Here is a 16,923-nt window from a genome sequence, read left to right as displayed (position 1 = left end):
TGTGCGACGACTGTACAAGTGTGCAAATGGAATTCTTTTGAAATGAGGGGAAGTTTATTGCGCATTGAGTGGATGTTTGTTGTTCCATGCGCAATTGATACGCTTTGTACACTTTACACACAATGTATCCCAATTAGTTGGTGTGCATATGTTTATTTATTTATTCATTCACACCCACATCACCCACTCAGGCATTATAGGGGGGGGGGGGGGGGGGGGGGGGGCTGGTTATAGAGAAGAAAAACAAGGATAAGAATTGCTGGTTTGCATAAGTTCGTGTACATGAAAAACGTAAATTAGCATACGCTAACACAAAAGCACACAGATGTGTTGCACACAGCCACGTCGGACACAGGCACGTTGCAGATGTCAAATGTCACGTGTAAAAAGATACAGAAAGTACCATGATGACAAAGATTCATAATGAAAAGGCAAAGAGCAAAGCGAAGAATAAATTGCAACAAAACGCGGCAGTGGAGGTACAGTACAACAGGGTGGAAAAGAAGCACTAAAAGAAAAGAATATCATTTGCAACTGGGATTCTGTATAGGTCATGCTGATTGTTAGACATACCCGCGATGTTTTGTCAAGCCTTTTAGTGATGAAAAGACTCTATCGTTTTTAATGGAGAAAAGAACTTGTTAGAACAAGAAGTTCCTACAACTGAGGAAGGAAGTCGGTTCCAGTGACTGATGGTTCTCGGGGAAAAAAAAAAACGTGCTACAGGCCAATGTATTACATTTGTATTCTCTTATCTTGTGTTCATCATCTTTGCGTGCTGATGTGTAGTGAGGCTAGTTCATGTAAACATCACGGGGAATTCGAGCATGAGCATTGCATACGGCGTGTAAAAGCTTCAGTCGAAATGACGCTCTTCGGTGCTGCAGAGATTCCTATTTAGGATCACCTTAGATTTCGTTGCAGTAAGCTGCCTTTCATACATTGGTATATCAAGTACGTATCTTGCCATTACGGACTAAACTCTTTCTAGTCTTTCTTTGTTAGTTACTGTTAAAAGGTCCCACACAAGGCAGGCGTATTCCAGCGCAAATCTCATGTTTGATTTATATAGTATCTCCAGGGTCTGTTGATGAAACGCACGTGTATTTCGTAGCAAAAATCCCAAGCTCCGACAAGCTTTGCCTACGGCATAATCCACATGCCGATTCCACGATATAGAGGGTTAGAAGTAAACGCCTAGTATTTATATTCACATACAATTTTTACCTGACTGCAGCTTATCGAGTATTCAAATTTTCCATGATTTTAGTTTCCCGGAGAACCTCGTGCACACCGTTTTCTCGAGATTCAATTTCATTTCTGGTCACTCACACCTCGCCTGTATGGCATATAAATCGTTTTGATTTACGAAGCAGTGACTTTCAGAGGCAATTTCACGGTATAATATACAGTCATCTGCAAATAGCCTAATATGGACTTGCACCTTTCCATTGATGTCATTGATATAAAGTAGGAAAAGTACTGATCCCAGAACTGATCCCTGAGGTACCCCTGACGTAACATCAGTTATTGCAGATTGTTCGCCGTTTACGACTACAGATTGTCGCCTCTCGCGTAAATATTCGGTGATCAATGCGATAACTTGGGTATTAGTATTAAAACTGGTTAATGTTTGCAGTAACAAGTAGTGTGAAACGGTGTCTTTGCGGTGAAATGCGTTTTGAAAGTCAAGAAAAATACCGCCAACCAATGATTTGTCATCCAGTGCTTCCGCTAAGACGTGTGTGAACTCTACTAATTGCGTGACGCACGATAGCCCCTGTCTAAATCCACGCTGGTTTGAGTTAAATAATGAATATATATATATATATATATATATATATATATATATATATATATATATATGTTTGACCATAGCGGTATATAAAACGTGTTCTAGAACTTTACTGCAAACAGAAGTGAGTGAAATGGGACGGTAGTTATTAATACCGTTGCGCAGGCCAGTTTTATGTATAGGAGCAAGCGGTGCCATTGTCCAATCAGCCGGTAGATAACTGTGTTCTAAGGACTTTTCAAAAATAGTTTTCAAGTAGAGAGACACTGTATGAGAGCAAGTCTTCAAACCATTATTGGGTAAACAATCAGGGCCAACGGCTTTTGCATAAAATAAATCACAAAGTAGTAATTCAACGCCACGAGCTTCGATCACTATATTAGGTATGGGTGTGGATTCGTATGTCAACAATTTAAAATATTTCCGAGGATCTATTGGGGCAGAGAACGATGATGCGAAATAAAGATTGAACAGCTTAGCCTTTCTTGTGGCGTCGCAAATCATAACATCGGCACTGGTCAAAGCGGGGATTGAAATGGTGTTCTTTTATTTCGTTTTATATGCTTCCAATGTTCCGTCGCGTTTTGCTTTATTTTACCTTCTGTTGGCTTAAAGCAGGCTGATTTTGTTGGAATAGTAGCATTGTTCACTTCACTACTTGCCAGTTTCAGTTTTCATAAATTCTTCTTTGAAGGGTTTCATTTGAACGAAGAGCAAATTCTTTGCCTAAGCTTCACTAAAACATCCAGTTCTTTAGTGTACCAACGCTTACTTCTATTACGCCTTCTAGTCAATACCAATGACGGACCAAATCAGTTGTTCAGGTAAAAAATTTTGTCTTTAAATAGAACACATAGGCTTTCCACTGAATGCTCATCCGGTAGCGTTTCGAACATAGACCAAGACAGTGGCACCCGAGGCCCTGGAACGTGAGCGCTGTATCAAACATGTGCCGTTTTAGCGTCGACGCAGGTAAAAGATCAGCTTCCCTTTATGCTTTAAAATTCATATTACTGCTTAAATATCGACATACGACGTATAAGGAACTCGGAAGATAAAGAGACGAATAGATGTAATTTCTGATAATTCTTTTTATTTCAGAACTTCATTTATTGATGAATTTCCGGCCTGTTCATCCCAGTTCCTCCTTCATGAAAAGCTAAAAAAAGTCAAAGTTGTGTACAAAACATCCACGGGGTATGTCACCTGTATATTTTCGCGCGCCGCTCTCCCTGGCCATGATATTTCTATGCCAGATGAGGCGTCTATGAAGCGAGAAACCGCGGTGCTCTTGTGGCTACTTCCCGTAAAATTTTTTTTTACTTCCAACAGATTGTTACTGAAAGAAAAAAAAACTTTGTTCCGGCACGGTAAATGATGTACACTAATATGCGAATGGCGATCTTTAACATATTTTTTTAACTTGCTCTAGTTGCATTTCCTAACCCCCCCCCCCCCCCCCCATTTCAGTGCCTTCGACTGAATTTTGCAGCAATTTTCTCTCAACTCGAATACAGCAAACTATAAAAAAGGCAACTGTGTTCTTGCGTGGTTAACGATGTGTAGAAATACCTAGATGACGTTGTCCGTTTAAAAAAATATTGATCTCTGATGCTATACAGCTGACCCTTCTCGTGCTCTTGCTGCTATATTGCGCAAATTTGTTTCAGCTAAAAGATATTAACCCAGAAATAAGTAAATTGTGTTCCTGCACGATTAACAATGTACAGTAATAAATAGTTGGCTGTGGTTCAACAAGTAATGTGAACTGCAGACAACACTTCAAGGAGACTTTTAAACAGGAGAGGAATTGCTTTCTTTAGCCGCGTGTCTGTCACGTTGTTCGTGCTCGCAACACTCACTACGTGTGGAGAAGAGTAAGCTGGTGGGGAAGTGGTGGGGGTGGTGGGGCTTCATACTCTGCGCGAACCCTGGCATCATACAAGATGTGGACGTGCTCGGCAAGGTGCGCTGCAGTGACCATAGGATGGTAAGAACCCGAATTAGCCTAGACTTGAGGAGGGAACGGAAGAAACTGGTACACAAGAAGCCAATCAATGAGTTAGCGGTAAGAGGGAAACTAGAGGAATTCCGGATCAAGCTACAGAACAGGTATTCGGCTTTAACTCAGGGAGAGGACCTTAGCGTTGAAGCAATGAACGACAATCTTGTGGGCATCATTAAGTAGTGTGCAATAGAAGTCGGTGGTAACTCCGTTAGACAGGATACCAGTAATTTATCGCAGGAGACGAAAGATCCGATCAAGAAACGCCAATGTATGAAAGCCTCTAACCCTACAGCTAAAATAGAACTGGCAGAACTTTCGAAGTTAATCAACAAGCGTAAGACAGATGACATAAGGAAGTATAATATAGATAGAATTGAACATGCTCTCAGGAACGGAGGAAGCCTAAAAGCAGTGAAGAAGAAGCTAGGAATAGGCAAGAATCAGATGTATGCGTTAAGAGACAAAGCCGCCAATATCATTACTAATATGGATGAGATAGTTCAAGTGGCTGAGGAGTTCTATAGAGATTTATACAGTACCAGTGGCACCCACGAAGATACAGTGAGAGAGAATAGTCTAGAGGAATTTGAAATCCCACAAGTAACGCCGGAAAAGTAAAGAACGCCTTGGGAGCTATGCAAAGGGGGAGGCAGCTGGGGAGGATCACGTAACAGCAGATTTGTTGAAGGATGGTGGGCGCATTCTTCTAGAAAAACTGGCCACCCTGTATACACATGCCTAATGACCTCGAGCGTACCGGAATCTTGGAAGAACGCTAACATAATCCTAATCCATTAGAAAGGGGACGCCAAAGACCCGAAAAATTATAGACCGATCAGCTTACTATCCGTTGCCTACAAAGTATTTACTAAGGTAATCGCAAATAGAATCAGGAACACCTTAGACTTCTGTCAACCAAAGGACCAGGCAGGATTCCGTTAAGGCTACTCAACAATAGACCATATTCACACTATCAATCACGTGATAGAGAAATGTGCGGAATGTAACCAACCCTTATATATAGCTTTTATTGATTACGAGAAAGCGTTCGATTCTGTCGAAACCTCAGCGGTCATGGAGGCATTAAGGTATCAGGGTGTAGACGAGCCATATGTAAAAATACTGAAAGATATCTATAGCGGCTCCACAGCCACCATAGTCCTCCATAAAGAAAGCAACAAAATCCCAATAAAGAAAGGCGTCAGGCAGGGAGATACGATCTCTCCAATGCTATTCACAGCGTGTTTACAGGAGGTATTCAGAGACCTGGATTGGGAAGAATTGGGGATAAGATTTAATGGAGAATACCTTAGTAACTTGCGATTCGCTGATGATATTGCCTTGCTTAGTAACTCAGGAGACCAATTGCAATGCATGCTCACTGACCTCGAGAGGCAAAGCAGGAGGGTGGGTCTAAAAATTAATCTGCAGAAAACTAAGGTAATGTTAAACAGTCTCGGAAGAGAACAGCAGTTTACGATAGGTAGCGACGCACTGGAAGTGGTAAGGGAGTACATCTACTTAGGGCAGGTAGTAGTAGTATAGTAGTAGTATGTTTATTTGGCCATATTATATACAATACAATATGCCCTCGAGGTGAGGCTAAAGGAGGTAGACCAAGCATACCTCCTGACAAGGCCTAAACCCCGATCACACATCATGGAAACGGGGGCCGAATGGACAAAAGAAAAGAAAAATAATGAGTAAACATGATCACAATAGTAAATAGTTAATGATAGACAATAATAAATATCCATTAACAATAAACAAAACATTTCATAATATGCACATTCAAAAAACTAAGTATACAGAATTAGCTGAAATTTAACCGGGGGGGGAAAAGAATCGTCAGTTTTTTCTTAAATACAGACACACTATAACTTTCTAAAGCAATCTGAGTAAGAGACTGGTAGGCATTACACAATGTTATAATTTGATAATCGGTTGTTTGTTTACCATAATTTGTTCTGGGTCTTGCAGTAGATAGGGCAACGGAACGTAGACCATACGCAACGTTTCTTGAATTATAAGTATTAGAAAAAGAGTTAAAGTCATGTTTGACTTTATAAAAAATGTGAAGAGCCAAACTAAAATTGTATAAATGAAAGAAATTGCGAACATGAAATGTTTCGAAAAGATTAGCTTCAACAGATGAACTTGAACTTAATAAACGTAGAGCTCTTTTCTGGAGAGAAAGCAATTTGTGTGAATCAGTTTTGTTGCATGTACCCCACACTAGATTGCAATACACCAGGTGAGACTGAACAAGGGCAAAATATAACTGTTTTTTAACTTGTAGTGGGAGGAGATGTCTAACACGATAAATAACATAAATAGATCTGGCCATTTTTAGTCTAATGTAGTTTATATGATCACTCCAACCCAAATCGCTACGAAAAAACACACCAAGGAACCGGCAACTATGAACTTGCTCGATGTTTAAGTCATTAAAAAATAGTTTGATGTGATGATCTAATGGTTTGTTTTTTGGATGGAAGAGCATAAACTTTGTTTTGTTTACGTTTAATTGAAGTTGATTAACATAGAGCCAAACCGCTAACTCCTCAAGCCAGGTATTACATTGGTGTTCAAGTACTTGGAGACTGGAGCCGGAAAAAAAGACATTAGTATCGTCGGCATACATCATGATATTAGGAGTTAATGGAATGTTTACAATGTCATTAATATAGAGAATAAATAAAAGTGGTCCCAGAATTGAACCCTGAGGGACACCGAATTTTATCATACCAAAACTGGATTTTACATCATGAATCTGAGTGTACTGTATCCGTGCAGTTAGATAACTTTCCAAAAGTGAATTTGCCACTCCACGGATCCCGTAAGTCTTTAATTTATGGAGCAGTATTGTATGTTGCACAGAATCGAAAGCTTTGCGCAGGTCGAGAAAAATTCCAACAGAAAAAAGCTTAGTTTCAAAATTGTTAATTATAGAGTTTTTAATATCTAACAGAGCAGATTCTGTTGATTTACCGGCCTGAAAGCCATACTGTTGGGGGCAGATAAGATGTTTAGCTTGTAAGAAATTGTTTAGTCGCCTATAGAGTATACGCTCAGCTAACTTCGAAAACAGAGGCAATACCGAAATAGGACGGTAATTATTTGGGTCATTTTTGTTGCCTCCTTTGAATAAAACGGTAACGCGCGCGACTTTTAATTTGCTAGGGAATACACCAGAAAGAAGCATTCTGTTACAAATATGCGTAAGAGGGCCAGCAATAATATTTACAGCACATTTGATAGGAAAAGCAGCAACTTCGTCATCTCCAGGTGAGCAGGTGTTCCTGAATGAATTAATGATAGAAATAACTTCATCCACTGAAGTAGGGGACAAAAATATAGATTCAGTACTGCAAGAGGGTAAGTATGAGTCAACAGACCGAGTTGAATGACAGCTAGCAGAGGGTCGGTATGCTCCGGCAACTAAAAAGTGTTCATTCAGCATATTGGCAAGTGAAACTCCAGCATAGTTCACCCCATTGACTTTCAGCTCAGAGGGAAGACAATTCTTCCTGTTCCCTATAATAACGTTAATACCTTGCCAAAGTAATTTAGGATTGTGTAAGATTGACGAAAACTTATTTATATAGAAAAAAGATTTAGCTTTCTTTAGATCTGAGTTTAATTTATTTCGAAACTTCTTAAACTTAACTAAATCATCCGGGCATCGCGTTTCCAAAAAACGAGAGAACATTTTGTTCTTTTCTTTAATTTGTTTCAAAAGTGCTCCCGTCATCCATTCTTTTCTAGCCTTTCTATGTTTTTTTATAGCTTGAGTTGGGAACGCAGCGTAATAGCATTCAAGCAGCTTCTGAATAAATATATCATAAGCACGAGACGAGTCATTTTCACCATATACATCTACCCAATTATTTGTAGACAACAAGTGACAAAATCTGGAGATGCTCTTTTCATCATTAACTCTACGAGCGTGAACGCGTTTGTTCAATTTGGTCGTATCAGTAAAAAGTGAAAAGAAAGGCAAGTGATCACTAATTCCAGAAGAAAAAACACCGGATATGCAACTCTGAGGTGGGAAATTAGTGAAGCACAAATCAATTAATGTTTCAGAGTGCAAGGATATGCGAGTAGGCAATTTAATAGTATTGTCACAACCATTAGACAGCATTATTTCATTTAAGTTAATCTTCAGAGCGTTATCCTCCAAAAAGTTAATATTGAAGTCACCTAGCACAATGATACGCCAGTTGTTTTGGTTAGCAAACTTCAGAAAACAATCAATGAAGCGAAAAAAATTGTCAGAATTTCCTTGAGGGGGGCGATACACAACCATAATAGCAACTCTATGAAAAGCAATGCAGACAGTTTCAAAATCAGTACAAACAATTGAATAATCCGACAAGACCTCAAAGCACAAATAATTTTGCACATATAAAGATACACCACCACCACGCTTTCCATCTCGAAATACTGAAATGGGTTTATAACCAGGAAACTCGCTGACATCTGCATTTGAGGTAAACCATGTTTCAGTGAAGGCAATAAGGTCAAAATTAAAGTTCAGTTTAGTTAATTCGGCTTCTACTTCTTCTGATTTATTTTTTAGGCTTTGACAGTTCAAGTGGTAAAGAGATAGTGTGTTGCGAGGATTGTAAGCACCATCCTTTAGAAAGTCGGTGAATGACTCGGCAGTAAAATAAGCCATTGTTGAGCAGGTGTACTGCGCAGTCTCGCAGCAACAGTGATTAAAGCATCTTATCAATGTCCTCCTCACAAGCGATCCTGATGGCTCGTGCACCAGGTTGCTTTCGAGCGTAGATCTTTCCTTCCTTTGACCAGACGAAAGCGTACTTCATTTCCTTAGCCTTCATTTTAGCGAGCCACAGTAAATTCCTGCTAGAAGCCGTCAGGTTATCAAAGAATCGAATGTCATCTTCGCATTCTTTGCGCTTTGAAATCCAGTCTGTTTTTGTGGATCGGTTGGCAAAACGGATCAAAACCACAGGCACCTTGTCTGGTTGAGATGGAAGGCGGTGTAGCCCTTCAATGTCTTTTGCTACAAGTGTGGGCAAGTCAAGTTTCACAGCAAGGCTGTTTACTTTGCTCAGTAAATCTTCACCATCTGTCACAGGCATTCCATGTATTTCCATGTTTTGCCGCCTACTGTACTGGCTCAGGTCGTTCAATTCCTGACGCAGTTTTCGAATTTGCTGCCCGTCCTGGTTTGCCTCAATGTCGTCAACTCTCTTACGCAGGAGCTCGATTTCCTTGTCATGCCTATTAGATACTTCGAGCAATTTGTCATACGTGTCAGACATATGTTGTACAGACTTTTCAATGCTTGAAACGGTTTCCTTCAAAGACGTCAGATCATCCACTTTGGCCGTGAGATTTACCAATGACTTACTAATCTCAGCAAGCCGTTTGCATAGGACAGCAGAAGATGCATCACTGCTGCTATCCTGACTGCGAGACGCCGAAGATCGGCATGTCAAGCATTTCAAGGCTTTTCTTAATTCAGCATTTTTTTGCTTTGAAACTCCGCTCCCCAACCCCTGCACACTTCCCTATATGAAACCTTTGACAGCAATCTGCACAAGTCATAAATTCTTCACCATCTATAATATCTTCGTAGCATGCAGAACAAGGATCAAAATTTTCAGATGACATTGCAAGCAAGACACTAGACCGTGGGCAGCAGTGGCAGCAGTGGCAGCAGTGGCGGCAGTATGCACTGGCAGCTTAACAACAGTAAGAAAAGACAACTAACCTGTAAAATTCAAAACAGTTGTTTGAGCACTCTTGTGCAGCAACGTGCCACTGCCACCGCTGCCCGATGTGTGAAGGCTCTCGACGACTTGCGCAGCTTTATAGCCAGAAGGAAGGGGCGTATCTTCACGTGATGACAGCACGTAGGCAGCCACACACGGTGCGTCAACGAAGCCAGCAGAATGCAGATCGCGCTTGATACGGAAATTCTTGCAGACGGACAGCAGCGAAGGAACTGTAAAATTCAAAACAGTTGTTTGAGCACTCTTGTGCAGCAACGTGCCACTGCCACCGCTGCCCGATGTGTGAAGGCTCTCGACGACTTGCGCAGCTTTATAGCCAGAAGGAAGGGGCGTATCTTCACGTGATGACAGCACGTAGGCAGCCACACACGGTGCGTCAACGAAGCCAGCAGAATGCAGATCGCGCTTGATACGGAAATTTTTGCAGACGGACAGCAGCGAAGGAACTGTAAAATTCAAAACAGTTGTTTGAGCACTCTTGTGCAGCAACGTGCCACTGCCACCGCTGCCCGATGTGACCGCGGATCCGGATTATGAGACTGAAATAATCAGAAGAATAAGAATAGGCTGGGGTGCATTTGGCAGGCATTCTCAGATCATGAACAGCAGGATGCCATTGTCCCTCAAGAGAAAAGTGTATAACAGCTGTGTCTTACCAGTACTCACGTACGGGGCAGAAACCTGGAGGCTTACGAAAAGGGTTCTAATTAAATTGAGGGCGACACAACGGGCTATGGAAAGAAGAATGATGGGCGTAACGTTAAGGGATAAGAAAAGAGCAGATTGGGTGAGGGAAAAAAACGCGAGTAAATGACATCATAGTTGAAATCAAGAAAAAGAAATGGGCATGGGCAGGACATTTAATGAGGAGGGCAGATAACCGATGGTCATTAAGGGTTACGGACTGGATTCCAAGGGAAGGGAATCGTAGCAGGGGGCGGCAGAAAGTTAGGTGGGCAGATGAGATTAAGAAGTTTCCAGGGACAACATGGCCACAAATAGTACATGACAGGGGTTGTTGGAGAAGTATGGGAGAGGCCTTTGCCCTGCAGTGGGCGTAACCAGGCTGATTCGTTTTTACCTAGTACAATAACTGAATGGAACCAAGTTACTAATAAAGCCGTTTCAGAACCAATCATAAACCTTTTTGCTGCACACCTCCAGCAGTGATTTGCCTCGCATGTCGTGCTAAGCTAATTATATGCTCTTGCGCTTGGTTCCAGCGAAGCATTGTGTTGCGTTGCCAAAATATGTGCTTCCTTCCCTGTATTTCTTTTATTGTTACAATTGTTTGCCAGTTTGCAAAACCAAACAAATGTAACTACACTCTGCTAAAACGCCAAGTCGGGATTGCAGTATCAACAAACAAACAAACAAACAAACAAACAAACAAACAAACAAACAAACAAACAAACAAACAAACAAACAAACAAACAAACAAACAAACAAACAAACAAACAAACAAACAAACAAATAAAACGTCAGAAACCACAATAAGTATTTACGCAGTCTTATAGCGTGATGTCAGCCACAGAAGCTCCGGATGCTCTAATCATGCCGGGACTTTGACTGCTGCAGCATTTTGGATCACCTATGCAATTATCGGTCAACCTCTGCCCATGAGCAATCAATTTCGGTACTAGCAAGAACAGCAAGCACGGCTTCCCAGCTGAACCAAACCTGCAATGAAATCGATTGCCTTGACCATTTCCGATAACGTGCCGTTGGTCTGCAAGCCAGAGGAAAGCACATTGGTATATGCTGCTCGATTATTAAGTATTCCTCTACATTCTGAGAATTGTTGGGGTCTCGGTGCTGACGCCCGTTATTGCCAATGGGTCGCAAGCCCCAAGGGTAGCGTTGGCCTGGCGGCCTGGGGCACTGGAAGCATCCGAAGGTCCCGGCAAAGCATGAGAAGACTGGTAACAGAACAACTTGTTTATTCTAACATAGCAAAAGAGCGGCCGGTCAGGTCGACCGAAGTGGAGAGACGGGAGAGCACGTAACTCAACAGTACAAATCGGAGCCTCTCTCCTGGCGTCCGGGGGCAGCTGCTCTTATACTCTCGGCGTCGCGGGCCAGAAGGAAGGTCACGGGATGAGCCCACGCGACGGCGGAGCATGAGCCCACGACGGCGCGCACGGTCGAGCCGAGAGACATGGTGAGCCGAGTGTAGTGACGCATCGCCAACCCGCCGACGGACAGACCTGCTGGCTCCTCACTTGGGGAGCTCCGCTCCCCGGCTGCCGCGCTTTGACAAGCGTGGGCACACACACACACACGCACATACGAAGACACGTGGCACTGAAACACGCCTGGACACGCTTGGCGGGGAGGCGTTGCGGCGGCGTCGAACGGGCCAAAATGTCTGCCGCTTTGAGCGAAGCCCCGGCGTCCGTTGCATCCGCGCCGGCATTACCGCGCGTTGTAGGCGAAACGTAACAGACCGCCCCGCCGGGGAAAGGAGATCCCGATGGTCAGGGGACTGCATCCGCTGTCCGGAGGGATGTCGCTCGATGATGCTCATAACCGAAGTCGGGCGTCCTTTGGCATTTCTTGAGCGCAGCGCACAGAGAAGGCCTCGTTCTCACGTTCACGTTCACACAGGACACTGCAAAGTGACTTCGGGAGAGTTGACATTTTTGTTCTCGTTTCCGGCAAGCGTTAGAACTACGCCGAAAGTCAACCGCTCAGTCAGCAAGCACGGCACAACCCTCACTAAGCCCTGCCAGGCTCTTTCCCCTTTTATACTGCTGCCTAGTTCCTTACAGTAGTTTAGCAGCACTCAGAACGCGTCCACAAATCGGAAAATTGCACTAGAAAGCACATCATCACTTTGAAACACTACACAAAAGCAATAGGTTAAAAAAATCCTGCCTCAGGAAGAAAAACATCCGTAACAAGCACTTTTGAGGCTGATTCCCACGTTAGGGGCTTCGACTTAAGCCATCGGCGTTACCGTTGAGACTCCCCTTTTTGTAACGCACCTCAAAGGAATATTGTTGCAAAGCGAGGCTCCAGCGCAGGAGGCGGCCATTTTTGGGAGAGATGGTCTGCAGCCATTGGAGAGGGCAGTGATCCGTTTCAATGATAAACCTCGAGCCGGCTAGGTAACATGACAATTTCTGAACGGCCCACACGATACACGCACACTCTTTCTCGGTGGCGCTATACGCCTGCTCACGACTCGTCAGCTTACGACTAGCATACAGGACGGGGTGTTCTACTTCTCCATTTTCCCGTTGGCACAGTACAACGCCCATGCCTCGCTCACTAGCATCACACTGAACAACGAACCCTTTTGTGTAGTCGGGCGATCGTAGCACAGGCTGGCTTGTTAGGGCGCTCTTTAGGGCGCTAAAAGCTCTTTCCTTTGTCTCATCCCAGACGACTGTTTGCGGCTCTGTCTTTCTTAGAGCATCCGTTAGGGGAGCCGCGATATCAGAGTACCTGGGGATGTACCTCTGATAGTAGCCGGCGACACCTAAGAACGACCGAATATCGGTCTTCGTGCGCGGTTGCGGGAAGTCTCGCACAGCGGCCACCTTTATTTCAGAGGGGCGGCGACGACCCCGACCAATCACGTGTCCGAGGTAGACAACCTCGGCCTGTGCTAACTGGCACTTGGGAGCCTTGACTGTCAAGCCCGCATCGCGCAGGCGGGTTAGCACTGCCCGCAAGTGCGCCATATGCTCAGGCCAGGATGCGGAGAATATCGCTACGTCGTCTAGATACGGTAAAGCGAATTCTTGCTGTCCCCGCAACACTTTATCCATGAGGCTTGAAAAGCAGTATGGCGCGTTCCTCAAACCAAAACTCAAAACTTTAGGACGGAATGTCCCCATTGCTGAAATGAACGCCGCATACCTACTAGCCTCTTCTGTAAGTGGAACCTGCCAATAACCCCTGACAAGATCTAGGGTGGAAATAAACTGAGCGCTACTCACTCTCTCAAGGCGCTCCTCGATGTTAGGGATCGGATAAATTTGATCCTTAGTGATGGAATTAAGCCTGCGGTAGTCGACGCAAGGACGAGGTTCCTTGCCCGGTACCTCAACTAAAATCAAAGGGGAGGTATAATCACTCTCACCCGCTTCAATAACACCGAGCTGTAGCATTTTCTTTACCTCAGCCTCCATAATATCGCTCTGGCGGGGTGACACCCGGTACGCCTTGGATCGTACTGGCTCTGGGGAGGTAAGTTCTATGTCATGAGTAAGGACAGAAGTCCTACCAGGCCTCTCAGAGAACAGACCTTGAAACTCTTGTAAGAGCTGGTGTAGTTCGGTTTTCTGCTCAGGCGACAGCGATGCTTTACTTATTAAGTCACTAATGACTTGATCGGTGTCTTTCCTGTTCGTCACTGAGCCTAGTCCCGGAAGCTCGACCGGAAGCTCTTCGGGAACGTTTACCATCATGCACACCACTGCTTCCCGTTGCTTATAGGGTTTGAGCAGATTACAGTGGTAAACTTGCTGTGCTTTCCGCTTTCCTGGCAGACTCACCACGTAGTTAACGTCCGACAGGTTTTGAACAATCCGTGCTGGGCCCTCCCACTGCACGTCGAGTTTGTTCTTTAGCGATGTGCGCAATATCATGACCTCATCGCCCACCTCAAAACGACGGGCCCTGGCTGTCCGATCATAATAAACCTTGGCCCTCTGCTGGGCCTCTGCCATTGCTTCACCTGACAACTCCTGTGCCCTTCTTAAGCGTTCGAGGAGCTTAAGCACGTACTCTACCACGACTGGGTCGTCGCCCCTGCCTTCCCATGATTCTCGAAGCATGCGAAGCGGAGATCGCAGCGAGCGACCGTACACCAGCTCAGCTGGCGAAAACCCCGTAGCCGCATGCGGCGCGGTCCTTAATGCAAACATCACTCCAGGCAGACACAGCTCCCAGTCAGTTTGATGTTCAAAACACAATGCTCTCAACACGCGCTTCATGACGGAGTGGAGCTTCTCAACGGAATTCGACTGGGGGTGGTGCACTGAGCTGTGTAACAGTTTTACCCCGCACCTTTCGAGAAAGGCTGTCGTCAAAGCGCTAGTAAACACTGTGCCCTGATCTGACTGGATTTCTGCAGGAAAACCAACTCGCGCAAATATGGACAGTAGTGCATTGACTATCTCAACTGAGCTGAGTTCTTTAAGCGGCACTGCTTCAGGAAACTTTGTCGCTGGGCAGATCACAGTCAAAATGTGTCGGTACCCCGTGGCTGTTACCGGCAGAGGTCCCACTGTATCAATAACGAGCCGTCTAAAAGGCTCCGTAATGATAGGTACCAACTTCAACGGCGCCCTCGATTTGTCCCCTGGCTTGCCCACCCGCTGACAGGTGTCGCATGTCTTCACAAAGTGGTCTGCGTCCCGAAAACACCCTGGCCAATAGTACTCTTGCAAGAGACGGTCCTTAGTTTTCTTAACTCCTAGGTGTCCGGACCACGAACCCCCATGCGACAAGCGCAACAGATCCTGACGATAGCCTTGAGGCACGATCAGCTGATCGAACTCCACTCCCCTGCGGTCTAGATACTTCCGGTACAGGACCCCACCTCTTTCCACAAAGCGAGCATTTTTCTTGGCGATACCTTCCTTGACAATGCAGCGTATGTTTTCTAGGCTGCCATCCTTCTTTTGCTCGGCTATCAAAGCCGACCGGCTGACTTTTAGCAACCTGTTTAGTCCGTCTGACGTAGGCGCGATGAGCAAATCTGGAGACAGCTCTTCTAACTTTCCCGTGTCGGGATTTTCCTCTCCAGTATCTGGTGCCTTTAACGCTACAGGCTCAATTTTATTCCGTTCGGGCGTGCTCTGAATACCAGCTTGCTGCGCCTCTGACCCTTTCTCATCGTTCAACAACGTCGGTCCCGCAACTACCGCCTTTGCAGCGAGCTCCCGAACCTTCGATCTGGTTAAGGCCTGAACGCTAGCCTCACCAAACAAAAGCCCCTTCTCGCGCAGGAGGTGATCGGACCTGTTCGTAAATAAGTACGGGTACTGGGGGGGCAGCATAGATGACACTGCGGCCTCCGTCTCAAGTGCTCCGAAAGGTCCTTCAATAAGCACTTTTGCTACCGGCAGACACACGCTGTGAGCTTCCATGGCTTGCTTGATCCATGCGCACTCGCCCGTGAACATATCGGGTTCTACGTAGGAGGGGTGAACTACATCCATCGTAGCTGCTGAATCTTGAAGCACTCGGCACTCTTTCCCGTTCACGAGGAGGTCTCGCATGTAAGGCTCGAGAAGCTTCATGTTCTCGTCAGTGCTGCATAATGACAAAAACACGACTTTTGTTTTTGTTTCTGGACACTGCGCCGAAAAGTGACCCGGCTTCTGACACGTATAACACACGCGCACTTGCCTCATCTCGAACCGCTTTCTGCGTTCGGCTTCGGCTGCCGCCGTCTCCTCACGTTCGGTCGGACACTGCGCCGAAAAGTGACCCGGCTTCTGGCACGTATAACACACGCGCGCTCGCCTCGTCTCGAACCGCTTTCTCATGGGCGTGAACTTCGGCCTCTCAAACTTGGAGCCAAATTCACCCTTTTGACCGTCCTTAGCTCCACGAGCCCGACGCGTCACAAACTCCTCGGCTAGCTCAGCGGCTCGAGCCACCGTACTAACGTCTGGCCTATCCAAGACCCAGTACCGCACGTTCTCAGGTAACCGACTATAAAACTGTTCTAGCCCGAAACACTGCAGAACTTTCTCGTGGTCACCAAACGCTTTCTCTTCTTTGAGCCACTCCTGCATGTTTGACATAAGCCTGTACGCAAACTCTGTATATGACTCACTTTTGCCTTTCTCATTTTCCCGAAACTTCCGACGGAACGCCTCCGCTGACAGCCGGTACTTTTTTAGCAGACTCGATTTCACTTTGTCGAAATCCTCTGCCTCCTCTCTCTCCAAGCGAGCGACTACGTCGGCCGCCTCGCCGGGTAGCAAAGTGAGCAAGCGCTGTGGCCACGTTTCCCGAGAGAACCCCTGCTTCTCGCACGTTCGCTCAAAGTTAACCAGGAACAAACCAATGTCCTCTCCAAGCTTAAACGGCCGCATCAGGTCAGTCATTTTGAACAATACTCGTTCTCCTGCACCGTGTGCCTGACTTCCATTACGAGCGCGTTCCATCTCTAACTCGAGACGCTTCATTTCCAAAGCGTGTTGACGGTCGCGCTCTTCTTTTTCTTTCTCTTTTTGTTCTTTAAATTCACGCTCCTGTCTTTTTGCCGTCTCCCTCTCCTCAATGGTCTCAAGGCATTCCGACAGCTCGTCATCCTCAGCTTCTAACTCAAGAATAGCCCTTAGCAGTTCTGGTTTTCTGAGTTTGTCTGAGACATCCAGACC

The sequence above is a fragment of the Dermacentor andersoni genome, chromosome 7 (assembly GCF_023375885.2).
Source record: "Dermacentor andersoni chromosome 7, qqDerAnde1_hic_scaffold, whole genome shotgun sequence".
Taxonomy (NCBI): domain Eukaryota; kingdom Metazoa; phylum Arthropoda; class Arachnida; order Ixodida; family Ixodidae; genus Dermacentor; species Dermacentor andersoni.
The sequence above is the reverse complement of the archived record's forward strand: the minus strand, read 5'-3'. Positions refer to the sequence as shown.